The sequence below is a fragment of the Microtus oregoni genome, unplaced genomic scaffold, assembly GCF_018167655.1.
Source record: "Microtus oregoni isolate MIOR12 unplaced genomic scaffold, Mior012 000016F_ref0000370, whole genome shotgun sequence".
In the NCBI taxonomy this organism is placed as follows: domain Eukaryota; kingdom Metazoa; phylum Chordata; class Mammalia; order Rodentia; family Cricetidae; genus Microtus; species Microtus oregoni.
The window spans coordinates 19,234,760-19,260,716 of record NW_024543075.1 but is presented as its reverse complement, the minus strand read 5'-3'; the positions used below and the strand labels follow the sequence as shown (position 1 = coordinate 19,260,716).

Genomic DNA, 25,957 nt, shown 5'->3' with positions numbered 1-25,957 from the left:
TTCAACTTTAGCAGCAGATGACATGAAAAATATCTGCAACAAATACTTTTTGTCTGAGACTCGGCCCCCATCTGTTCTTCCTCCCTGGACTGTCACTAAGCCTGTTGCTTCTGCCTTCTGAGAGCTCTTACCTAATAGGATGTGTGGTTATGGTGATCACAAAGAGCCACCTGGGAGTCAAGTGGGGCAGTTTAATAGGTTTACTGACTATAATGACTTCTGTTTTAGATTTCAATGCCAAGGCAGTCTATCAGGAGCTCTTCTAGTGGACACTCCCATCACAGTGTGAAAATGTGCTTTCGGAAGGGTGCGTTTGCAGGAGATGATGCCTCCTGAATGTACACATACCTTCAAATGCTAGTCTAAGGCCTTCTCAGGAAAGCAACAATTCCCTCTGAAATGGCCCATTACATGAAGCGCATGTGATTACTGCTAATTCACTTCTGCATGTCACCTGAGCTGTGAGCCTGGGGTTTGGTGCAGCGCCTCGGAATGCACCCACCTAAGTTTATGGCTGTGCACACAGCAGAAGGCACTTTTATGGAAGGCGTTCTATGTAATTCCAAACAATTTAATAGAAATGTAATTCGACAGGGAAAACTACAGTCCCTTGGCCCTTTCAGAGTGCAGATAATGGCCCAGATTAAAGGGCTAGAGCTTTGTTCATTACAGTCAAATACTGTGAGTGTGTGAATTACCATTTTCCTTGCCGTTGGTCCATTTCAAAAGTGTACCATTTTCCCATTATAATAACAGGCTATATTTTCTTAGAATCATCTCATTATGATTGGTCCCGTCTTTCTAGTTTGCAAATAAAAAGCTTTTGTGGTGATAAACTAGTTGTTCCCAAGCAGCCTTAATCTCTGCTTCTGCTTTTGAACTGCTACAGGTCAGGCCCTGCGGAAGGTGGAGAGAAGCCGGTCCTGCTCTCGGGAGAGAAAGGAGGTAACTGCACCCACTGCTGTTTGCAAGAGCCTGGAGATGGGAGGGTGTGAGCAGGCATTCTGTGACCTCCTTCTCCTTTCTCTTGAAGAAGAAAGTTCCCAGACCAAGTCCTGGGCCAAGTGAGAGCTGGCAGCTAGACATGTCGGCCCATTGTCACCTGTGATGATGAACTTTTGCTGAGCACATCTGCTGGTGTGTCTTATACTCCGGATCTCAGTGGCATTTAGTCTCTGAGTCTGTGAGTTGGCAGTCTGGCCTTCCCCGGGGGTTTTGCTGACAAGCCAGGCTCCCTGCTTTCACTAGGGCCTGCTGGTGTCTGTAGGACTTGCTGGGTACAAGTCAAGGTGCCTTATTCTCCATGTGCTGTCTGCCTCTAGCTCCAACCATCAGTCAGGTGTGCTCACGGGGAGTTTCCAGGGTTGAAGAGGAGGAAGCGCCAGCTGCAAGACCTTCTGAGTCTTGGGTTTCCAAAGGGTACAGGTTCACTTCCATCTCTTCTAAGAATAAAAGGTTGGTTTTCAACCTCAGCTGGGTCTAGGAGCTTCAAAGCAAACCATAAGGCAGGACAGGTTTAAAGGATGTGGGAAATAAGCAGAAAGGAAGTGGGGAGAGGGTGAGGAATTGGCTTTTCCTTTTTCCTTTTTCCTTTTCTCTCTTTCCTTTTCTCCTGAGACATGGGCTCTAAGCCCAGCATCAAATAGTCTAGAACTTACAATAGAGCCCAGGCTGGCCTTGCACTAGAGATGCTCCTACTCTTCTCAAGTCCTGGAATTAGAGGTGTGCCCCACCAGGCCCAGATCCAGGCCTCACTTCCTGTCTCTTTGGTTGTGAGCCTGGCCTTTAATGACTGAGCCTTCTCTCCAGCCAAGGACTCACTATGACAAAACATTTGGCCATTCTCGAAAGCTGCCCCCCTGAGCCTATTTGCTTAGGACCTCAGCACTGGGTCTGAGCGATGTGCATTGTATACTTAGAAGAGAAGTGGCCCAGGATCACTGCACTACAGTCTGAGAAACTATCATTAGGCAAAGGAAGTAGGATTGAAGGGTAGAAACCAAGTCTCCTAACCATGTTTGCAGTATCAAGAAAGGCTTGCTGGGCTTGGGAGATGGGTCAGCAGTCAAACAGATGCACTGATCTAGAGATCCATATAGGATCCCAGCATCCATATAGGATGTATACTGTAACTCCAGTTCCAGATCTGACACTCTCTCCTGGCCTCCACAGATGCCTGCACTCACGAGTGCATATCCACACAGACACACACATATGCATAATTAGAAATAAAATTAATCTTAAGAAAAAAAGAAAGGTGGATAGGCTATAATCTCCATTCTTGGAAGGCCAAGGAAGGATTATTTGAAGTTCAAGGTCAGTCTAGCCTGTACAGCAAGACCTTGTCTAAAAAACATGAAGGGAAAGAAGTCTTTGTGTGGAGATGATAGATAGCTGCCTCTTAAAGAATGAGCAGGAGGTTTTTAGTCCAAGGAAACAACATGGTCAAAGACAGAGAGACGTGAATAAAGAAAACCTTTAAACAAGACCTTTAAAATTCAGGCAGGCGGGAAGTGACATAAGGACCATATATTCCCATAGGGTTCTTTGATCAAATCCTGTGTTTCTGGGGGTGGGGGGACTGATGGAATAAGTCAGTCCTCCTATTCTTTCTCCCTCTGCCCTCTCTTAGCAACGGAACCTCTTAATTGCTACTTTCCCAGCATCTCCATTGTACCAATCGCCTGACAGCATTTCAGATCGCTCTCTTCTAAACAGTGCTTGAAGTAAAAAAGAAAACATGAGGCTGTTTATCTCAATGCCCAGGTTTAATTCTGAAAGATATTTAAGATGGCTTCAGGCCCTCTGAAAAAGAGGGTGCTGGCTGACTGTCTCAATAGGCTTCCAGTTTGGTTAGAAAAACAAAGAACAAGGCTAATAGCACATTGCTGGTTTAGGGGGTTCTTTCCCTGGTCACCTGAACTTGTCCTCCCCAACTCTGCCTTCTTGGTCCCCTCCCCTCACTACTTGGTGGCACTGTGTGCCTTCTGCAGGTTGCCAGCCATAGATCAAGCCATGTCACCATGAAAGGTGAGAAAGATAAGCTCTCTTTGTCAGGGCTGGTTGGAACAACCAGCAGCTGGGGATGAGTGTCGTGTTCCTTCTCCAGTGAAGGCCTGTGGGCCACTCCCCAGAGGGTGGGGTGGAATGCAGTTTAGACTGTGCCTGTGTGGGTCATGAGCTGACACAGTGAGGGATGTGTGTGGGTTCCAGTGAGCTTGCCAGGCCTCATTCAGCTGTGTTTGGCTCACACCCTATTAAAGTTCTCCTCTCTCTCTCTCTCTCTCTCTCTCTCTCTCTCTCTCTCTCTCTTTCTTCCTTTCTCTCCCCACTCCCATGTATGTGTGTGAGTCTATACAGGTGTATGTGTGTGGAGGCTCAGAGTTGAAGTTGAGTGTATTACTCTATTACTATTGCTCTTCTCTTTGTAAAAAACAGTCTCTCCCTACTCTCTGAGTTTGCCTATTTCACCTAGTCTAGCTAGCCTGCTTTCCCCAGGGATCCTCTGTCTCCCAGGTACTGGTATACAGGTGGTTGCCACCCCTGCCAGGCTTTTGTGTTCCAAATTCTTGTCTTCACTCTTGTGAGGGAAATGCCTTATTCATTGTGCTGTACCTCCAGCTCTTGAACCTGTGATTTTCCACCTCTGCCTCCAGAGTGCAAGGCTATGTCATCACACCTGGCCTATCTGGGAGTTTTTAGCTCTTCTGCTGGGCCTCCTCAAACTAGTTCATCGAGATCTGGGTGTGGCTCCAGACATCTGAATTTGTTAACTGCTAGCAGTGTCCACGTGCAGCTGAGGATGAGAATGGGTTTCCAGAGCTAGAGGCAGCCCGGCCTGCTAATCACTGCACACACAGCCTGCCTGGTACCCAGCCCCTCAGCCACTACTGACTCCAGATACCACAGACAGGGCTCAAGAGGGAGAATGATGAACAACACAGAGGTACCTATATAAAGCCTCTAGGAACTGAAGGGAGGACAGGCTTCCTGGAAGAGGCAGGCTGAGCTGAGGTACTGGAAAGGCCACAGTTGGTCTGAAATGTCCCCTGATGGCAGCAGCAAATTCTCTCAGTTCAGTTGGTAAAAATATTCCTGGCCTCGCCTCTAATTGAGTATTCATGATTCCTGCCTGTAGAGATTATGTAGTGTTTATGGCCTCTGGTCGTGAATTATTAATGGTTTTGAAATTGTGGCCATTGTAGTTTACTCAAAAATCATTAGGAAGCAAATTTGTCATACAGTACTTTTAAAAAAAAGTTTGAGAGAAATCCCAGAGGAAAGAGACAATTTTATTCACCATCTAGCCCAATCCTCCCAACTCACAGGGTGCACACTGCTGACTAGGGCACATGGTGATGGGGACATGGCGTCTGCTGCGCAGGAACCCCTGCAGCTTTAAGAATTAGGGCCTCACTGTGCATTGAAGGCAATAGTGTAGGTTCCAGAGTCACAGATCTCACAGCTGAACAGGTGACCTCTGGTCCCTTGATCCCTCTCCCTTTGTCCAGCAATGCCCTACAGAGAGCTAGTGTACAGTGCAACTACCTGGTCCAGTTCCAGTGGCTTTTGCTCCATCGTGTTCTATGGATGTTTGGCTGTCTATTGTGTTCATTGTGTGAACAGGGAGAAAGCCAGTTACACTTCCTCTAGAGGCCTCCCTGGCTCAGGCTGGGCTTTAGGTGGACTCTAGCCTTCCTACTTCCTGGATGGGTATCCCCTGGTAAGTGAGCCCTATTTAGGTTACCTCCTGAGCCTCCACTCTTAACCACTCCATGAACCTCTTGTGATAATGGACTGCCATCTTTTTCAGTTGATTGGAGATTCTAAAAGCCACTCGTCTGTAAGCTCACTTTGTAAAGGACTGTAAAAGCCATTTAACTCTCTTATTTAGAAACCTGAAGCTTGCCTGCTTGCGTACGCGTGCACTCTCTCACCCCTTCCTCTAGGTGCAAGAAGTGTTTGCTTCCCAGGCAGAGTCCGAGAGACTGGATCTCAGGAGCCAGTGTGCCACCAAGTTCATATTCCTCCTTGTTCTCTTGATGCTTTTGGAGTCACTGTTCCTGTCTGGGAGCCCCATTCAGAGGCCAGGGGTGTGTGGGGCGGGGTGGGATCAGCCATCCAACCAGTGCTGGAGATATTTGGGAGAAAGGGCTAAAGATGTGGCTCCATGACAAAGAGCTTACCTAATATGTCTGAGGCTACAAATTCATCCTCAGCACAGCAATTAAAAAAAAAAAGGAATAGTTGAAGGTTTACTGTGCTCCTGGTAGTAGTCCTCAGTTCCCTTTTCAAGAGACTACCACTAATGTGTTCTTTTAACTAAGTAGTCATAGATGTCCTGTTCCCATCCACCTACTCTCTGCTTGGTGGTTCGTGTGCACATAGGGCTCTGTGTGCATTTGTGTGCATATGGGGCTCTGTGTGCATTCGTGTGCAGATGGGGCTCTGTGTGCATTTGTGTGCAGATGGGGCTCTGTGTGCATTCGTGTGCATATGGGGCTCTGTGTGCATTCGTGTGCCGATGGGGCTCTGTGTGCATTCGTGTGCAGATGGGGCTATTTGTTCACTTGTGTGCAGATGGGGCTCTGTGTGCGTTCATGTGCAGATAGGGCTATTTGTTCATTTGTGTGCAGATGGGGCTCTGTGTGCATTCGTGTGCAGATGGGGCTCTGTGTGCATTTGTGTGCAGATGGGGCTCTGTGTGCATTTGTGTGCAGATGGGGCTCTGTGTGTATTTGTGTGCAGACGGGGCTGTGTGTGCATATGTGTGCAGATGGGGCTGTGTGTGCATTTGTGTGCAGATGGGGCTGTGTTCATTTGTGTGAAAATGGGGCTCTGTGCTTTCTTGTGCAGATGGGGCTATGTGTGCATTTGTGTGCAGATGGGGCTGTGTGTTCATTTGTGTGCAGATGGAGCTGTGTTCATTTGTGTGCAAATGGGGCTCTGTGTGCTTTCTTGTGCAGATGGGGCTCTGTGTGCTTTCTTGTGCAGATGGGGCTGTGTGTTCATTTGTGTGCATGTGCTTGCATGCCAGGTGATATTGTGAGTGATGTCTCTCAGGTGCTGTGCTGTCCATCTTTTTTTTTTTTTTTTTTTTGAGTTGGTCTCTCACTGTCCTGGAACCCACCAGGTAAGCCAGAGAGCACCAGAGATCTGTCTGTCACCTGCCTAGCACTGAGAATGCAAATCTGTGCTGCCACAGCTGGCTTTCTTTCTATTTTTTTATGTTAATGATCAGGTTTAGGGGTTGAACTCAGGTCCTTGGACTTGCAAGCCAAGCTCTCTATTAATTGAACTATCTCCCCAGTGAAAATAGGCACAGTAAAGAAACCAAAATAGCCTGCTCCATGCATAAAAAAGGAAAAAAGTTTATTTCAAACTGCCAAGGCTGTGTCCCAGGAGAGCAAGGAGAAGCAAAAGGGGAAAGATTTTCAGGGTTAAATAGGAACCAGAGAAAGGGGGCTTGTGAACTGGGGTGGGGCTTGTGTTCAGAGACTGGGGGAGAGGGGAGCCTAGAGACTAGTGTTGGCCTTGACAAGTTAATAGGCACCACAGTCATTGTTAATGGTAGAGCCACCTGTTCCTCTTGCCAGAAAAAAGGAGAAAGATTCCTTAGCAAGCAGAAACTTTCTTCAAATCCCTGAGCGAATGGGGGTCTAAATGATGGCTTTTCTTGGGGGTCCAGACACCCAGCCTTATTTAACACAATAGTGTGTGATTTAGTCTGGCTTCTGCCCATTGTGTTTTTGTTTGCTTGTTTGTTTGTAGGTGAGGAAAGGGTTTTTTATTTCAGGTTACACTTCCAGGTAGCAGTCCTTTAATGAGGAATGGTGTTCATCGAAACTGTGGTGCTGTGGGTCACTTCCAAGACAGTCACCGGCATCTGTGCCCCTAGAGCCCAACTCCAACAGGTCTCCCTCTCCTTCCCTCTCCCTCTTCCCTATCCTTTCTCTCTCCTTCCACCTTCTCACACCTACCCTGTCTTGAAAGATATCCTGTAGCATGTCATTGAGATCGCCTTTGTCCTTTTTATGATGCCCTTCTCTTTCCCCACAGATGTACTAGAACATGAGCCTTTGTTTGGAAACTTTGGAGAGAATGCATTTCCTTTCCTTATGTCTGGAAAGTGATGCCATCCCAGTAGGTCCTGCAGAAATACCCTGTGGTGCAGCATATTCACATATGCACAGCAAACCATGACTAGCATACTAAGTGGGGTAAATACAGTCTGCAATTGCATGTCAGCTCAGATTGGATTTGGGTGCTAATTAATAACATGAGTGTACTGCTAGCTCCTGTTAATGACTGTCTAGGCTATTAATAGTCTCTTGCTACAATAAAAATATTTTAAGGGATAATCTAAAACAGGAATTTAATACACATGTGCAAAGGCAGCCAAAGGTAAACTCCTTAGACTAGAATAATTGGATCAAAGGGTATGTGCTTTATTGCAAACAATGTTTCTAGTCCATCTGCTAATAATGCATAAGAAGGGCAGAGTTCTTGATTGCTGACCAGAATCATGTGTGGCTGACTTTAAGCAGTGCCTGTGTTGACTCCTTTATGGGTCACCCTACGCTTCCCCAGGCTACCCGTCTCATTGTAGATGGCAGCAGGGCAGTTTTCTCAAGAAGGACTTGCAGGTGTGTCTAGAAGCTCACTTTTGAGAGCCACTGCTTAGCCCTTAGCTCAGTGAGAGTGGCGATTCTTCCTGTAGGGTCCCAGTGCTATCCACCCTCCAGCAGCATGTACCTCCTTCCTTCCCTGACTTAATTCTCAGCATCCTTGCAACTTGACCTTCTGGGTGACTAAGAGCCACCCTCCTCTCTCGTGTGTGTATGGTCTTGTCTCTTGGGGGAAGAAAGAGTGTTTACACTAGGGTTGAGGCTCAGTGCTAGAGCACTTGCCTTGTGCGTGCTCCCCGCCCACATGGTAGAAGGACTCTAGCTTTCATCAGTAGCACAAAAAAAAAAAAAAAAAAAAAAAAAGAGGAGGAGGAAGAAAGCACTTAGAGAGAAAGGAACTAGCGAGCAGGAGAGTGCATGCTGCGTCACTAGAGCCTGCTGTGGCAGCGGACGCTCCAAGTGTGCACTTTTACGGGAATGAAACCTTTTAGTTCTGATTTCTGGGCAGAGAAGAATGAAATCCCATTTTGGATTCAACTGCCAAATCCATTCCCAGTGTGAAATTAGCATTGTCCATTTTTTTGCACCGTGAGGTCCTGGTCTCTGTAGATTTTGAGAAATTGGCCAGCAGTGGCACTTTGGAACTTTAAACAGGGCGAGCAAGTCATGCAGCAAGATAGGAAGCCTGTGACCATTGCGGGAGGGGCTCAGGTTCCTAGGCCCACTCTGCCACTCAAGTGGCTCTGCCTCTGTGACTGCACAGCTCTCTCTCTAGGCAGGGGTGACACAGAATTGGTGCTATATGGCTGACATGTATTCTGTAGGTTCCAGAGGGAAAAGTGCTTTAAGCTGTGTCTGCATCCTGGGAGCTCCACAGATGTTGGAGATTCTAGTTTGCAGGAGCAAACTAGAGGAGCATGTTTGGAAGGCAAATGCTTTAAAGCTAAGATGCCAGGCTGGCCAGATGGGTAAGGGCATTTGTTGCTTGATAACCTGAATTTGATTTCTGGGAACCACTTGGTAAAAAGAGAGGATGGACTACCGGAAATTGTTCTGTGATCTACACACCCACACACCCCCAACACACAAATAATTGTGAAACATTGTTTCAATGCCAAGAACTAGAGTAGAAGTCTTTCTGGGGGAGAGGAGAGCCCTTGTTACTATGTAGCGCCATCAGAGAGCGGCCATAATCCTTCCTGTAGGACTTGACTGACTGCTGAATCCCCAGCTGCCCTGAGACCCTAGGAGCTGCAGAGATATATCAATAAACCCAGCCTTCCAACCCCTAGTTTAACAAGGGCAAGGCCAAGACTCCCATACCAAACAGCAGAAATAATCAATTTCTGATAAAATGCCAGGAAGGAGACTGACATGTCTAAAGCCTTTCTGGTATCAGCTAAGCTTCTAGCACAAGATTAAACTCAAGGAAAAAAACCCTTCAGAGAACTGCAATTTCTGAGCAGAAAGAGTCTGTTTTGGATAAGGAATGTGCCCTTGTACAGAGCATCATCAAAGTCTCCTCTATCCTCAGATCTGAGGCATGAAATTGCCTTTAACGCTGTCTCCTCCCTCCACTTGGAAAAAGCAGTGTGTGGAATATAGAATGGTATTAGAAAAGAGAATGGTACCTACCAAGGAAAGGTGGCACTTACAAGTGTCTCAGGAAAGGAAGATGTCTCCAGGGTAGAAGCAGCCCTTGTCTCTGGGTGGACAACAGCCACATGGCCCTAGACCTGCTGCCACTCCCGACATGAGGACATTTGATTCCTCCCGTCTATGCTGTTAGCTCTCTGGTCATCTAGGTCTGTCAAAAGCCAGTGGCTTCAGCTTTATCGGATCCACACATAGTCTGTGGGCCTTCGGCCCTGCATAAGTGGTAGTCCTTATGCTAGCTTCATGGGAAAAGAGGGAGATTGCAGCCTCACATTGCTGCAAACTTCAGAGGCAGGCGACATCAAGGTCTAGGTCAGGGTTTCTGTTGCTGTGATAAACACCATGACAAACAGCAGATGGAATGGACAGAGTTTATTTCCCTTATTCTTCCACATCACTGACGGCAGTCAGGGCAGCATCCTGGAGGCAGGAGCTGATGCAGATGCCGTGGAGGAGTGCTACTTATAGGCTTGTTCCTCATAGCTTGCTCAGTCTGCTTTCATATAGCACCCAGGCCCAGCAGCAGGGATGGTACCACCTACAGTGGGCTGGGCCCTTCCACATCCAGCATCAATCAAAAAATTCAACACAGGCTTTCCCCAGGCCAATCTAGTTGGAGTATTTTCTCAAATGAAGTTTCCTCTCCCAAAGGACTCTAGCTTGTGTCAAATTGATATAAAACTAGTGAGCATAATCAGGTATATCTGGATCCAAGTGTTCAGACTCAGTCTCTCTAGACTCCTCCTTCCTTATGGCAATCCACTCTCCAATGCATAGAATTCCATCTATAGCAGGGCGGCTGCCAGCTATCCCAGGCTCACTGTAGAAAGTCCAGTAAGTGTGTGCCAGGGTCTGGAGTCAGAGAGCCTGGCTCCTCCATCCCTCAGGAAGCTTGAACACCATGGAGCCTTGGTCGTTTCCTATGTAGGATGGTGATGGAAGCAGCCCCAGCCTCCCTGGGAACCGGGAACCGGGCCTGACTTATTTTAGCCCTAAGTGGAGCTGCTGTTTTCCCTGACCTTCCCTTCCTCCTTCCTGATGGTGTCTTCACTGTCAGCAATTCTAGCAGAAGAGTTGGGCATCGACCAAGTCTAGTGCCCAGACTGAGACCCACCAGCCAGGTCACAAGGGAGGGGTGAGGAGTCCCACAGTACCATAGTTAGAAAGGGATAATTTCTCAAAAGAAAATTAGTTTAGTATCACAGAAGACCAGAAAAAAAACATAGTGGGCAGGCAAAAGCCAGCCATCAACCACATGGCCACTTTGTGACAGGAGTAATAGAGCGGACAGATAAGTGTAGTTCACGGCAGCTTCCGCACCAAGTGCCAGTCTCCCTCACTGGACCCAGTAGTGTTGGCCTAGCAAGTATAGGGCCAAGCCAGTGTGTCATGTTGTGCCAGAAGAGAGAAAGAGGTTCAGCATGAGGCCCTTTGGGGCCCATTCTAGCCTCCATTTCTCTGTATGTAGAATGGTGCTCAGCAGGCCTTCCTTTCCTAGTGAGCAGAGTTGAGAGAAACACTAGGCCAGCCCAACTTTGGCCACAAGCTGACTCTCTTCCATGCCACCTTTTCTCCTTTCCCCCGACCTTATTGTAGGCTCACAGCTACAATAAGGACCCTGGCCTGTCTCCCCTGTCTGGACAGGTAAGAGGGCAGATGTGGCAATGGCCAGATATAAGGACTAAGACTCAGTTGTAAGGAATAGTTAAACCACAGTGGAGCCAGGCGGTGGTGGCGCACGCCTTTAATCCCAGCACTCGGGAGGCAGAGGCAGGCGGATCTCTGTGAGTTCGAGACCAGCCTGGTCTACAAGAGCTAGTTCCAGGAGAGGCTCCAAAACCACAGAGAAACCCTGTCTCGAAAAACCAAAAAAAAAAAAAAAAAAAAACAACACAGTGGGCTCTGATCAGGGCCATTGAAGTGATTGTGTATCTCCCCATCACAGTCTCTACAGAAGTTGCTTCCAGGGACCCCATGGATATGAGGAAGCACAGGCTGTGTTTGGTGTTTGTGTGCACTGTGGGGAGAGACAAGCGGATCTGGAGGACCGTTTGAACACCTAGCCTTGCTGAAATGCTGACTTCAGTTTCAGTGAGAGACTCTGCCAGAAGGAAATAAGATGGAAAGTGGTTTAAAATACCTGGCATCCTCTGGCCTACACACACACATACACACACACATGCATACACACACTCACACACACGTACATGTGCATATATTCCCTACCACATCCAGTTTATTCCTCATCTCGTTCTCTTCCCTACTATTAGATCAATGGATTTTTTTCTCCTTTTTTTCAGGTAGAATTTCATTCTCTAGCTCAAGATAACCTTGAACTCACTATGTGCCCCACACCTATCTCAACCTTCCAAGTGCTGGGGTTATATGTGTATGCCAGCACACCTGGCTTAGATATTGACCTTTCTAGAACTTTGTCTATTTAAGCATTTCTTTATTGTTCAGTCAAAAGTGCATTTGGCCATAAATAACAGAAAATTCAATTAAGAAAGCCCTAAACCAGTCATTAGCAACCTTTATTTAAAGGGCCAGATAATAAACATTTCAGTGTTTATATGTATGTATAGTCTGAGTTACTCTTTTTTTTTTTTTTAATATTTGACAGGGTCTATCTATGTAGCCCTGCTTGTCCTGGAATTTACTATGTATACCAGACTGGCATCAAACTCACAGAGATCTGCTTACCCCTGCCACCCCAGTACTAGAAATAAAGTCATGTGCCACCACACCCTCAGAGTTACTCAATTCTGCCATTAAATACAAAGGTAGCCTTAATGAGTGTGACTGTATTCCAATACAACTGAATTTATAAAAACATGTGGCTGGCCAGTTTTAATCTGAATGAAATTTGTAGGCCTTTAGCCTAAATAATAGGATTTGTTTGGCTTTTGTGGTAAAGCTGCCAATAGTCTTTTTTTTTTTTTTTTTTTGGTTTTTCGAGACAGGGTTTCTCTGTGGCTTTGGAGCCTGTCCTGGAACTAGCTCTTGTAGACCAGGCTGGTCTCGAACTCACGGAGATCCGCCTGCCTCTGCCTCCCGAGTGCTGGGATTAAAGGCGTGCGCCACCACCGCCCGGCTCAATAGTCTTATGAGAAAAGCAATTTCATGTCTAACAAAAAACTTAAAAAGCTCATTCACTTAAACCTCATGAAGAGCGAACGTTATGCATTTGCCAGCCCTTGTTTCTGCATTGTAGGTAAATGCCTCCATGTCATCTTCCAGGGCACTAATTTTTTCTCTAACTGTATCTTCAGTCTTTTCTTTAGCCTTTGATTTGTGTGGTTTCAATGGCTAAATCTTTTCTGTGCGATTTCAAATTAACTCTTCTGTTTATAAGCGCTTGTTATTTGATGGATGCAATTTCCCCATTTGTCCTTCTGATCATAATGAATATAGCTATTGGGTTTTTTGTTTGCTATTGGGTTTTTTGTTTGCTATTGTGTTTTTTATTTTGTTTTGTTTATTAATTAATTAATTTATTTATTTATTGGCATCTTTCGAGAAAGGGTCTCACAACTCAGGATCCTCTGTCTTGGCCTTACATTACCAGAAAAACAAACGGAGTTATGTGCCATCGGATATAGCTTCAGTATGTTACAGGGGTTCTACTTATATCACTGTGATTTTCTTTGGTTATTTTTCATAATTATTAAATTGTCCCCTCTCATTCCTATTGTTTATTTTTCTGCTTATCTGATGATTGTAAATTTGTACCTTGATTGGCTGTCTTTTCTCTAGATCCTGATTTTGTTGTTTTGTTTTTTAATGTAATTTACCACCAATGATAGTGGGCAAGGGATGGAACTTGCTGCAGTAATAGGGCACTGATCTGTTAGTTGGTCTTCTGAGCCCAGAACCCTGTTTCCTCCAGCTATGTTTTGCCTTTCTGTGCCAAAAGTTCACTGTTACAGTCCCTGAACACTGGGCAGGTGGAAGGATCTCCTTCTTACAGTTTCCATCCAGTCTGACACCAGTCTGGGGCCTCTGTCTTCCTGAAGATTGTGCTGCTTCTAGGTTTGGAGCAGCACACGACAGCTCCCCTGTGCCCAGTTCCTTCTCAGCTTCTTTCTGCCATCTAGTTCTCAGGATTTCTTAACATTTAGAATCTACCATTTGGCACCCTCTCTTTTGCCGAGGCTGTCATGGGCTTTGGATGGTGTTGCTTGTTTGGATGTGGGTAGGAGGAGGCTGCTGTGTAGATAGTTCCTCTGCCTGAGCTGAGCCAACCTGACCAATTCTCAGGGTGACTTTCTGTGGGATTTCCACCTTCTTGGCCACCTTCCTGTCTCGGAAACCAAGAGGAAGTCCAGCTGTAGAGTGGTCAGTGTAGACTGGAGGGACAAAGTGTCTCTAGTGATGACTGGTTTAGATGCGCTCTCCCTCCAGTCTGCGTGACAAAGTCTCTTCACTTCTTGCCTCAGCTCCTCGCCTGTCAAATGAGGGGAAAGATTATAGCAGCCACCTCATAAGCTAATGAAAGTGTGCATTGAAATAGTGCATGCCAAGTGTTCAGGAGGTGCTTAATCACCTCCCCTCTCTTGTTCTGAGCAAACATTCCTTTCTTCTCCCTTCCTTTGTTGACGGTGTTTCAGCTTGCCTCCCAAGTGCTAGGATTACAGATATGCACCACCACGCCTAGCCCAGAGCCAGTGTTCCTGGTGTACTTATTGCTTGGGTTGTGTTAGTAGTTTTTGGAGCTATAGCATGTTGTTGGCTTTGTGCATATGCATGTGTGTGTGTATGTGTGCAGAGGCCAGAGGCCAACGGTGAGTATCTTCCTTAATTGCTCACCATCTTATTTGTTGAGACAGGGTCTCTCACTGAACCTGGAGCTTGTCATTAGCTGTTAGCTAATGAACTCCAGGGATCTATATGTTTTTGCACTCCCTCTCCCAGTGCTGGGCTTGCAGCCGTGCATAGCCATGCCTGACTTTTACATGTGCTAAGAATCAGAATTCAGGTCCTTAGGCTGTGCAGCGGGTACTTAGTGTCTGAGCCATCTCCCCAGCCTCCATACTGTTGACTTTAAGCCCCATCTTCTTCTCTGTGTACTTTCCTTCAGTCATGCTTCCCCTTCTAGTGCCTTTCCTTGTCTGGGGCCTTTTCCTTCCCAATGCAGTCTATCCAACCTTCCTTGGTCCATCTCTAGCCTGTCAAAATTGTCCTGAACTTAGATTCCGTCATCCATTTTTTCCTTTGTCTCATCCCATCTAGATGTCATCCTCAGACTTTATAAACAGCCATTGATAAAATTATGGCCTGGCCTAGGATGAGATCACGGACAAAGTCTCATGACATGCCTTCCTTCCTAGGAAGAGTAATTTAGATGGCTAAGTAAGATGATTAATTTGTCTAATACCTGTAATAGTATGTCCTTGTGGCTTGATTATGATAATATTAGCATGGTGGGTGTTATTTACCATGGCTAGGCACTGAAGTAAGTGTTTTCCATGTAATGCTGCTATTTCTTACGGTAGCTCTGCTAAGTATTGTGTTATTCAGGACTTGTATTAAAAAAATAAGAATGATAACACTATCTGGGGGTGCAGAGGTGGACTGTATACTTCAATACAAGGCTCTGAAGAAGGGCTGCTTCTTAGAAGCCCAGAACAGGGTGCGTATGTGGGGGTGGGGGTCATGAGCAGATGGACTGCAGGCTCCCAGGACATCATCTTCCTGCTTCTCTTATTTTGCTAGCTCGTTCTTCGTGCTTGGTGTGAGCTAACCTTCTAGCTTAATTTCTTTATCTCACACTTTTTCTTTTCTTTTTCTCTTGAGACAAGGTCTTGCCATGTAGACCCCACTGTCCTGGTACTTACTCTGTAGCCCAGATGGGTCTTAAACTTATCTAATCCTCCTGCCTCATCCTTCCAAGTGCTGGGATTACAGGAAGACGCCACTGTGACTAACTTAGCTTTCCTGTTTTCTTAGTTCATCTGGCAGAAAATTCAGTGACTTCTAAATTTGTTCATCCCCTTTCATGAGAATAGCCAGGCCTCTAATCCCAGCACTCAGGAGGCACAGGCAAGAAGATCTGGGCTACATATTGATGGAGGGAGGGATAAAGCAAAGAGGGGGGAAGGAGGGAAGGAGGGAGAGGGAAAGCATGAGAGAGAGAGAGAGAAAGAGAGAGAGAGAGAGAGAGAGAGAGAGAGAGAACAGCTTCTTCCTAGACCTTCTAATATAAACTTCCCAGATTATTGGCCCACTCTGATGTCTGCTCCTGGGCCACCCACAGCCAGCAGCATGGTCACAGGTCCTGACTTGGCTTCCAGGAATCTTAGGCTGTGACCTTGTGACTGATAGAATAGGGCGAGTCCACAGTCCAGCTGCTTGTTTTAGTTTGACAAATGAAAGGTCCTCAGGCTAGACGTGCCAGTTCTGAGGCCTGTGATGCCAGCCCCTGTCATTTGTGCTCACTGGAAGCCATGGTCACTTCTTTTCTAGAGCTTGCTTGGCACCTTGTCTTTGTCAAAGTCTCAGAACTTCCAGTTTGATGGAGGCACTGATGTGGTCTCATTCTAGACCGTGGAGTCAGTAAGGTCAGGCTCCATCTCATGCTCTGCCTCCCCACGTCTGCATCTGAAGAACAGGGAGGATAGTGATGGCTACTTTACAGTTGGGATGATCTGGTGACCAAATGCATGTAAACCCTTGGAAAATCCTCCACTCAGCACAGAGCAGTGAGCCCTCCTAACTATGCAATAGTGGAGAAATCCCTGAAGAAAGCTTCAGCTTCTAGGACGGGGACTTCAGGAAGCATTGGTGGGCGGAGAAGGGATCAAGAGAACAGATTCAGCCCCAACTACAACAAAAGCTTAGGGGCCACAAACAGTCCCAGTTGAAGGGAGATAGCACATGGTATTGATGTGGATGCTCATGTGACCCTGGCTTTATAGTGAAGACTGTATGATTGTTCATTCATTCATTCATTCATTCATTCACCAAAGGTATTCGCTGAGTGCCCGCTAAGTGCTAGACACTCGTCTAGGAAGCAGATGTATTCTTGGAATATATGCCCTCATGGCTGGAGGCCGACTGAGCAGTACATACAATGTGAAAGGGCATCAGAAGAGCAAAACCAAAGTGGGGTAGAAGCAACATGAATGCTGCTGAAGAATGAGCTCAGAGGAAGGAATGATAACCCCAAGGGGCTCTAGGAAACAAGAGATCTGCAGAGGGAGCTGCGTGGGCTAGAGCAGTTGACCCGGGCGAGCCCTGTAGGGTCCCAGCAGAGAAGCTGGTGGCTGTTTGGGGGCAGCAGGGGAAGGCAGTGGGAAAGGGTGAGATGAGAAGAAATAGAGGGACTGGACGTTTTGAGCAGGCAGATAAAGCTAGGAAGGTTTCAGGGGAATGCCAAGAGGTGACCCAAAGCAGGATATGGGCATCTCCATCTTACCGTTGCAGAGGGCACAGCCGTGGTAGCCCGAAGGCTATCTGGGACAGAAGAGCCACTGATACTATTTAGTTAGTTGGTTTGGAGGCGAGAGGGTTATTTGATTTGTTACTCAAATAACACATGAAACCAGCCTCCTTACAGATGAGGACTCACTGTTCACCAGGCTGAAGTGCTGATTACTTTCCCATTCTTTCCTAACTCCTCCTGGAGTAACTGTTGCCTCTGAAACCTGGCATATATTCTTCTAGACCTTTCTCCATGTGTGTGTAGGGCTGAGTACCCATAAAATATGTGTAGCATTTGTGGTGGTTTGGGCTTTGTGTTTAGCACAGACAGTGTCCCTCCAAAAACACTGTTTTATAGTGTACAGTGGAAGCTGTGATTTGTCTTCACTGCCTGATATACACTTCAAACCTATTCTAGGTGGCTCTTGGCTCATATTTTGAACCTGGCATAATGGTTAAAATATATGCTGAGCTTTTAAAAAGATAACTTTCATCTAAAAACAAAACTGGGCATGGTGGCTCATAACTGTAATCCCAGCACTTGAGAAGCTGAAGCAGAAACTAGCCTGGGCTACATAATGAGTTCTAGGCTAGCCTGGGCCACAGAGTGAAACCCTGTCTCAAAAATCAAACAAGCAATCAAAGAGCACTAACGGGGACAGACATACTGCAGGTGGTTTAGCTGTCTCCACTGGAGGACATCCGAGTGGTTTGCCTAACTTTTGATACTTTTTCCTAGGGTACCTATGAGTCTTCTTTTAGTTGGGCTCTGGGGAATAGAAAGGCCCAGTCCCACTAGATCAGGTTTTGTTTTTCTAATTTCAGTGGAGTCTACCCCTTTGTTCCTTGAGTGCATATGTGAGCTGCCAGGGATACAGCAAAGGACTCACTCAGATCTGGTTGAGAGCGGGCTCTTAGGAAAGACCCTTGTTCGTTCCTGCTGGATGGAGTGAACAGGAGGCCCAGAGGCCTGGAAGGTGGCAGGCTGCACCCACTCTTAAGCATATGCTCCTTGCAGGATAAACACTACCTTGAGGGCCAGACAGACCCAGAGTCCTTCCTTTCCTTCTGAAAGCAGAGCAGTCTGCAAGCCTGACTTCTTTCCTGCCAGCTTCTGCCATGCCTGGACTGCCTCTCCAGCTTGAAGCCACCCCTTTGATAACACGCCAGTAGCAACATTATAAAAGCACTATTTTGAGTAGAGCAGGCCAACTACCCTGTCACTGGTTCCCTTATTCCCTGCTGATGTTCCACATCCTGCCTTCTGCTTCCAACCTGATACCATTCTATGCTCGCCACTGTGACAACACTTTCAAGGGTTGGTGCACAGCCTCAGGCTGTGGTTGTCACTCACCAGGCTGCCTAATTTGAAGGTGTGATGGCAGGCCCTCTTTGGGAGGCAGACCCAACCCTGCCACAGCTGCTTTTCCTGAGATAGTCTGCCCAGCCACTTCCTGCGAGAAAAGGAAAGTTGGCATCTTAAAAAACTTATGTTGGCCGAGGAGATGACTTAGTGGGAAAAGTGCTAATTTGAGGACCAGACTTTTTGAGACAGGGTTTCTCTGTAGCTTTGGAGCCTGTCCTGGAACTAGCTCTTGTAGACCAGGCTGGCCTTGAACTCACAGAGATCCACCTGCCTCTGCCTCCCAAGTGCTGGGATTAAAGGCGTGTGCCAACACCACCCAGCCAAGGGCCAGAGTTCGAATCACCAACAAGTGCGTAAAGTCAGGCATGGTCGTGCTTCTGTAACCCCAGTGCCAATGGCGCAGGAGCAGGAGGATCCCTGGGACTTGCCAGTCAGTCAGTCTAGATGAAATGGTGAGCTTCATGTTCAGTGAGAGACCCTGTTTCAAAAAATGAAGGTGGACACACACCTTTATCACCACCACTCATAAGACAAAGGCAGGCAGATCTCTGAGTTCAAGTCTAGCCTGATCTATATAGAGAACTCCATTGGAGCTAAGATTACATAGTGACACCATATCTCAAAACAAAACAAAAACTCAAGGTGGAGAATGATTCTTCCACTTTTAAGATACTACCTTTGAAGAGGACTGTCAATTTTGGAGTCCTCCTGTGACACCAGCTCCAGGGGAATCTAACACCTCTGACTTCCTCCAACATCTCCCAGGGACACACATCTAATTAAAACCAACAACAAAACTACCAGCCATCCCTCTCTGTGTACATGTCCAGCTTCTTCTTCCTGCTTGCTGTCATTTTTAACCAGGCTTTGCAGCCCACAGTCCTGACTTCCAGTAAGCCTGGCCCCTCAGATAGCAAATGTAGATTCAGGAACTGGGGGCTTTGTGATATACACCTCCATGGCAATCATATTTCAGATTAAAAATTGGAGACTATGGCCTGAGAATTAATTGCATTTGGGGGACTTGCTAGTAGACATTTGAATCTGGGTCATTATGGGAAATCCTGGCTAAATCAGGATTAACCATGAAATATCCTGGAGGGTGGCCTTTGATGTAATAAGTCTGGGTCCTGCCCTAGGAGCCCAAGGTCAAGGAGGAGTCACAAACTGTCTTAGGACCCCAAGTTGTTAACATCCCCTCCCACTCCTGTGCCTAGGCCTTGGTCAGAAAAGCTCTTTCCACCTCCTCCAGACCTTTAACACCTGACTGAGTGCATCCTGGCCTCCACCTGCACCCTTCACCTTCAGCTGCTTCCTGATATTCCTGCCCTCTACTCAAGCAAGCACGGTGTGGCTTCCTGTTAGGTTGGTATTAAGGGCAATTTCCTTGGTATGGTCACATAATTCTTGTGGTCTGCTATTCTCAGTAGTGACATATTTTGAACCTTTGTCCTCATGGTTGCCCCTGTTAGTTCTATGCATTCTTGTTCACCATAGTGGTGAGTCTCTTGGCCTGAGACTCCTCTCTGTTAAGACCCTCCCCTCAGCACATACCAACTAGCCTGCTCAGACCCAGCCATCGCCAGCAGGAGGCTCCTCAGAACCCCAGCACAGTCACATCTCTTCAGATCACTTGTAACATCAGCTGGCATTGCTGCCTGCATCGGGGTGTGTAGTGGGGGGTAGACTGTCAGTCTTCCCTGACGGACAACCAGTTCCATGAAGGAAATCCTAGTTGGACAGGAAGGTTGGAGGGCAAAGGGGAAGGAATGACCTGCCACTTTTATATTCTCGGGGAGTATTATCTCGTATGAAAGCTGGTGCTGTCTCTTGTTTTTGGAGGGTTTTTTTTTTTGTTTTTGTTTTTTTTTTGTTTTGTTTTTTTTGTGTTTCTGAGGCTCAGATCCAGGACTTCCCACGTGGTAAGCTATTGCTCTGCCATTGCTTGTCCAGTCCTTCTTAGTTTATTTTGAGGCAGGGTTTTGCTACATTGCCCAGGCTGGACTCAAGCTCATGATACCCCTGCCTCAGCCTCCAGAGTAGCTGCGATTTAGGTACCAATGTACTAGTGATTGGTTTTGAACATAAATCTAGTTTGGGTCCCCAGATCCTGGTGCTTTCCCCTAGGTTTCAGCAAGATATTTGGCACCTGCCACTGGTTAACCACAGGCTTCAAGCATGCTCCATGTCAGAGGACCAGGCTCTCACTGTCTCTGTGATCAAATAGCATGTTCTTACCATGTTCCATCTCTGCTCCAAGATGGACCCCAGGATCTCCTCACATTGTGCTTTCACACACACTGTTCTTCCTGCATGCCCTTCACCCTACTTTCCTCACCTAGTGAGCTCCTTTTGGACTCGGTGCTATGGGATGCCCCCCCCCATCACCATAGGCAATGCCAGGCTCTGCCCTCTGCTTACTGCTGTGTGGCACAGGCACAACAGTGCATGGGAGCAATTGTTCTTGTTTCTACCTCTCAGTTCTCTGAAGACAGAGATTTTTATCTTCCTCGCTTTCCTCTTCCTCCTCCTCCTTCCACATTGAGAGATAGAGCACAGAACCTGTGGGTACCAACTCTGACTTTGGAGTTGGGTGTTCACTGAGTGAGGCCACAGGAGAATGAACGGGTATTTACAGTGAGAGTCACCCGGCTGGAAGAATGGTGGGTGGATCATAAGACTGGGGTCATAGGGAACAGTCGAGAAGAGCTACTCATGAAGCAAGCTCACACTCCCTGTGAAGGGCATTCTAGGTAGGGGAGGCAGCAAGTGCAGCAGTCTGGAGAAGAGAGCAGACTCCCCTGAAAAATGCCCAGCAGCAGGATATATGGTCCATGGATGTAGTGGAAAGATGGAAGTGAGGCCCATGGAGAGTGCTGGCAGCACGTGACTGGCATTTATCTCTGTCTCCAGCCTGCAGCCTGCAGCCTGATGCAGGAGAAGCCCAGGGGACAGTAGCAGGGTAATAGTAATGCCCTCCCCCATTTCTCTCTGGTTTGGGGGTTTGGCGTTGGTGGCCCCCAGGGTGACACCAGCTCAAATAGCCTTATCTACTGGGCTAGGAGTGATCAGGATTATCTTCTGATAGAGTTTCTGACCTGGGAAAGTGTTGGTGTGTCAGGCAGGCAGGTAGAAACTAAGATGGGAGACGAGAGAGGGACATTGCCACCTTGGTCATCTTTTTCCCCATCAGGCCCAGGGACCATTCCAGCAGGGCTCCAGCAGGCCAGCTATAAAAGCTTCCTGCAGTCAGGTTCACTATGGCAGTGCAGGGATGCAAAAGTCGGTCTCCTTCTGTGGCAGTCAAAGGCTGGGTACAGTGGAAGCTGAGCCTCTCCCTCCTTCCCTCCAGAGCACTGCTAGGAACTTTGGCCTCAACTGCAGGTCCTAAAAACTCTGGACCAGATGCCAGTATGTCAAGTCTGTCAAACCTCTAACAGCTTCCTGGCCAATTCAGTGTAAGGTCATGGCCTTCCTGGTGTGTTGTTTGGAGGCCTGAGTCTGGCTTTGTCTGGCCTGGCCACCTGCTGTTATCTGCCCCACCTGCCTCACTGGCCCCTGTTATGTGTTCCTGTTCCACCACCTGGATGCCTACTTTTCCAAATACCTTCAAGATCAACTTCTTGGCTTATAGGTCATCTCACCAAAGACGCCTTCTTTCTCAAAATAAAAAAAAGTTTTAAATTTTTATTTTTATTTTATAATGTGTATCTGTGTGAGGGGGTTGTGCACACAAGTGCAGTGCCCTTCAGGACCAGAAGAGGGCACTGGATTTCCCTGGGGCAAAGTTGCAGGTCGTTGTGAACTGCCTCATATGGAGGCAAAGAACTGAACTTGGGTACTCTGGAAGAAAGTGTGCCCACTGAGCCACCTCTCCAGCTTCCAAAGAGGCCTTGGGCAGCTTGCAGAGACAACCCTCCTTGCCTGCTGGCACTCCTGCTCACTGCCTCCCCTCCATGAACTGTGAGCCCCAGCTGCTGCTGCTCTATCCCAACACTTTAGATGCACACTAGACCAAAGTGGGTTCTTGTGGAATATTGAAGAATGCATGGATTTGTGAATGGGAGTTGGCTCCACCCTCCATGGAGGGTGAGCGTTGGTGTGTGAGTGGGATGTCTTGCCTAGAGGGTCCTGTTTAAGCAGGTCTGTATTTATACCTACGGTTGCCTTCTGTTTATAGCGTGCTTATATTTTTCACTTACAGCTCTGATGGAAGATTCCTTTTAAAGTAAGCTCACTGAAGGTTTTTAAATCCTCTGCCTTCACCAGACTAGGACGTAATTTATAATCCATGTGACAATTTTACAAGAGAACTTTTCTGAGAATAAAAAAATATATCAGATGTGGGTTGAAAAATGATTCCTCAGATGGCTATGAGGAAGTTGTTTTTTTTGTTTTTTCATAAAAGCACAGTGTCCTGAGGCACGCAGTCCAGAATGCAGACCATAACCCCTGACCCCAAGTATGCAATCTCCAGGTCTGGTTATCCGATGGTTGGGGTGCATAGCTGGGAGGCAATGGCAGCCTGAGATAGTCAAACACTTTTGTTTATTTGCCTTGTGGAGTCTTTTAGTCAAACACCTTGTTTACTAGCTTTGAGGAGTCTTTGTATCCAGGGCAGGAGAAACCATGTTTGCTTTTTGTTGTGTTGATTCATACCACCTCTAGGGGGCAGTCTCAGCTGCTGCTTTAGGTTTTCTTTGTTATGCTTCTGTTTGTGCTACAGGCATATTGGATATAGAGGATGTTTGAGGATAAGAGCATGGCTGATGGGTTAGTAGACGTGATTGAAACACAGGCTTAGAGTTTTGCCATTAACCTAATATGTATGGAGACCTCAGGACCCAGCACTAGGTCATGACAGACTCTCCAGGGAAACAGAGAAGTTGGGCCTGGGTGGGTTTTGAAGGAAGAGTAGGAGTTGTGTACTATAAGATGCATGTAGTCATCCTTATTGTGGGCATAGGGACATTAAGAACACTTGTCAGAGCCGAGTGGTGGTGGCGCACTCCTTTAATCCCAGCACTCAGAAGGTAGAGGCAGGTGGATCTCTGTGAGTTCGAGGCCAGCCTGGTCTACAAGAGCTAGTTCCAGGACAGGCACCAAAGCTACAGAGAAACCTTGTCTCGAAAACAAAACAAAACAAACAAACAACAACAACAACAAAAAAACACTTATAGCTGGGTGGTGACAGCACATGCATTTAATCCTAATGGAGGCAGAGGCAATTGGATCTCTGCATTCGAGGCCAGCCTGATCTATAGAGCAAGTTCCAGGACAGACAGGGCTACATAGAGAAACCATTTGAGAAACAAAATAAATAAAGAACATTTATTATAAACCTCAAGGTATGTCTTAGTACTAATGTGCTTGCCCAGCCTGTATGAGGCCCTAGACTTGACTATTAGCATCAGCAAAAACCCAAAGCAAAGCAAACTGAACCAAAAGACATTCATTGAAGTATTGCTTAATCCTCTGCTGAATGTTTCTCTGCACCCGCCAAAGTACAGGCTTTCGAAAACCATTAATTCTTCTGCCATACTGTACAGAACTCAGATCTAAGTTATATTTACACAGTCCAAACTAGCTTGAGTAGAAAAAGGAGGGTAGCTGGGTGTGATGGCATGTGCCTGGAATGCTAACTGTCAGAGACAGAGGTAAGAGGATTGCAAGTTCAAGACCAGTCTGGGTCACAGAGAAAGTTCCAGCCATCATGGGTTATAGAGCAAGACCCCCATCTCACGAAAAGGAAGGGAGAGAGAGGAGAAAGGGAGGAAAGGGAGAGAGAGAGAGAGAAAGGGAAGAAAGGAGGGAGGGGTGCCATGTTCTGTCTTTTACTGATAAAAATGAAAGCTACCCAAGTGGTAGAGGGGCAGTGCTGCCAATGAGGCTGGGAGACAGGCTATGGAAAGTTCTGTACATTAGGTCTGGTTCTGCTCTGGTGTCTGGCATCCACTGGTGTGGGGGCAACTCACCTCCATGGATAGAGAGCACCTGCTGTGTGCCATCCTTTGAGGCTGACAGGTCAGAGGTGATGTGAGAATGAGAAGGGCTTTGAAGATTCCCTAAGAACTGAGGCCTGACCACACCCTCTGACCCTCTGAGGCCCTTCTGGCCCCCTTTGCTGCTGAATTTATACATTTTTTAAATGATTGATTTATGTGTCTCCCGTTTGGGCTCCAGGTGCCTTGAGAGCTAGTGCAGGTTGTGGACTCTTCCTGGAAGAGTCGTTTGGATAACACTTGTGTGAGTGTTCCCAGAAGCCCCTGCAGGGATCTGGCTGGTTGGTGTATGGCTGTGGAATGTTGCAGTGTAGTGCCCCTGTGACCCAATGGCAAACAGTACCATTGACATGGTTCACGTGGTATATGCTGTGAATGGAGCCTGTGCAGTGTAGCCCCTGTGTGGCAAGTCATTATCAGGATATCCACAGGCTGGGCTTCCATTAAACCTCGATTATGGGGCTGGTAAAATGGCTCAGTGGGTAAAAAGCTCTTGCCTCACAAGCCTGGAGACCTGAGTTCAACCCTCAAGTCCCACATAAAAGTGTATGGAGAGCCGGGCGGTGGTGGCTCACGCCTTTAATCCCAGCACTCGGGAGGCAGAGGCAGGCGGATCTCTGTGAGTTCAAGACCAGCATGGTCTACAAGAGCTAGTTCCAGGACAGGCTCCAAAACCGCAGAGAAACCCTGTCTCGAAAAACCAAAAAAAAAAAAAAAGTGTATGGAGAGAACCAACCCTATCTAGTTGTCCTCTAGTAGATGGAGAGAACCTACCCTATCTAGTTGTCCTCTAGTGGATGGAGAGAACCTACCCTATCTAGTTGTCCTCTAGTGGATGGAGAGAACCTACCCTATCTAGTTGTCCTCTAGTGGATGGAGAGAACCTACCCTATCTAGTTGTCCTCTAGTGGATGGAGAGAACCTACCCTATCTAGTTGTCCTCTAGTGGATGGAGAGAACCTACCCTATCTAGTTGTCCTCTAGTGGATAGAGAGAACCAATCCTATCTAGTTGTCCTCTAGCCTCAATGCATATGCTGTGGCACGTGTTCCCTCCACACACACATACCACGCACACAGATACAATAATAAATTTAAACCCCTGGAGTGTATGGAAGGCTGCCAGCCCCTTGCATCCATGCAAGCACCCAGCAAATGTTGGTGGGAAACAGAGAGGATGAACTTGACCCTTCCTTGAATTTTCATTCTATCGTTGCTGGTTTATGTACCCCTTCACTTTAGAAATAAAGAAATAAAACTCCTGCCATGTGAAGTATGCACCTAAGTCGTCTGGCTTCTGTTTCTCTACATGAGAATGGGTAACTTAGAAAGAAAAGGAGCTTGCGTGGCTCTGGGACTGAGGCTGGGAAGTCCAGGACATGGCAGCGACTTGAGGCAGGGAGCACCATACCATGATGGAAGGAGGAAGGGTGAGAAAGTGGGCATGTGGGAACAGAAACAGACAGACAGGACAGCCCAGTTCTGTAACAGTCCAGTCTCATAACGGTGTGACCTGTCTCACAGGAACTTTCACTCCTACCGGTTACTAACCCCTTGTTTGAGTGATACTCATCCCTCCACAAGGTGGAGCTCTTGTGAACTATACACTTCATAAGCCCATCCTCTCACCACCTTTGCCGTGGGAAACAAATTTCAATCAAAGTTTGGAAGGAACAGACCACATGGGAACCATAGCAACCTCTGTTCTGGAGGTAGCACTGTGATTTGGAGCCAGGTCTAGACCCCAAGGCCCAGGCTCATGGATAGTCAGAATTGCAGGCAAGGGTCTGCAGAATGAGGGAAGGCTGAGCTAGTAGAGGGTCTTGCTTGTTCAAGTATGACCACAGCCTGGTTAGAGACCCACAGGGCCTCCCAGCCCTTCCA

General features: G+C 47.1%; 1 protein-coding gene across 4 annotated transcripts in view; it reads left to right on the top strand.

Moving 5' to 3' along the window:
- LOC121457976 (katanin interacting protein) overlaps window positions 1-25,957 on the top strand; it is a 168,820-nt gene that overhangs the window by 22,502 nt on the left and 120,361 nt on the right. For 3 of the 4 annotated variants that reach the window (XM_041667085.1, XM_041667084.1, XM_041667082.1), the window contains exon 1: window positions 896-945. The exons of the other annotated variant lie outside the window; for it this stretch is intronic. The gene's annotated coding sequence lies outside the window, so the exon portion shown is untranslated. Of the gene's footprint in view, window positions 1-895; window positions 946-25,957 lie in introns of those variants that run through there. 4 annotated transcript variants of the gene reach the window in all.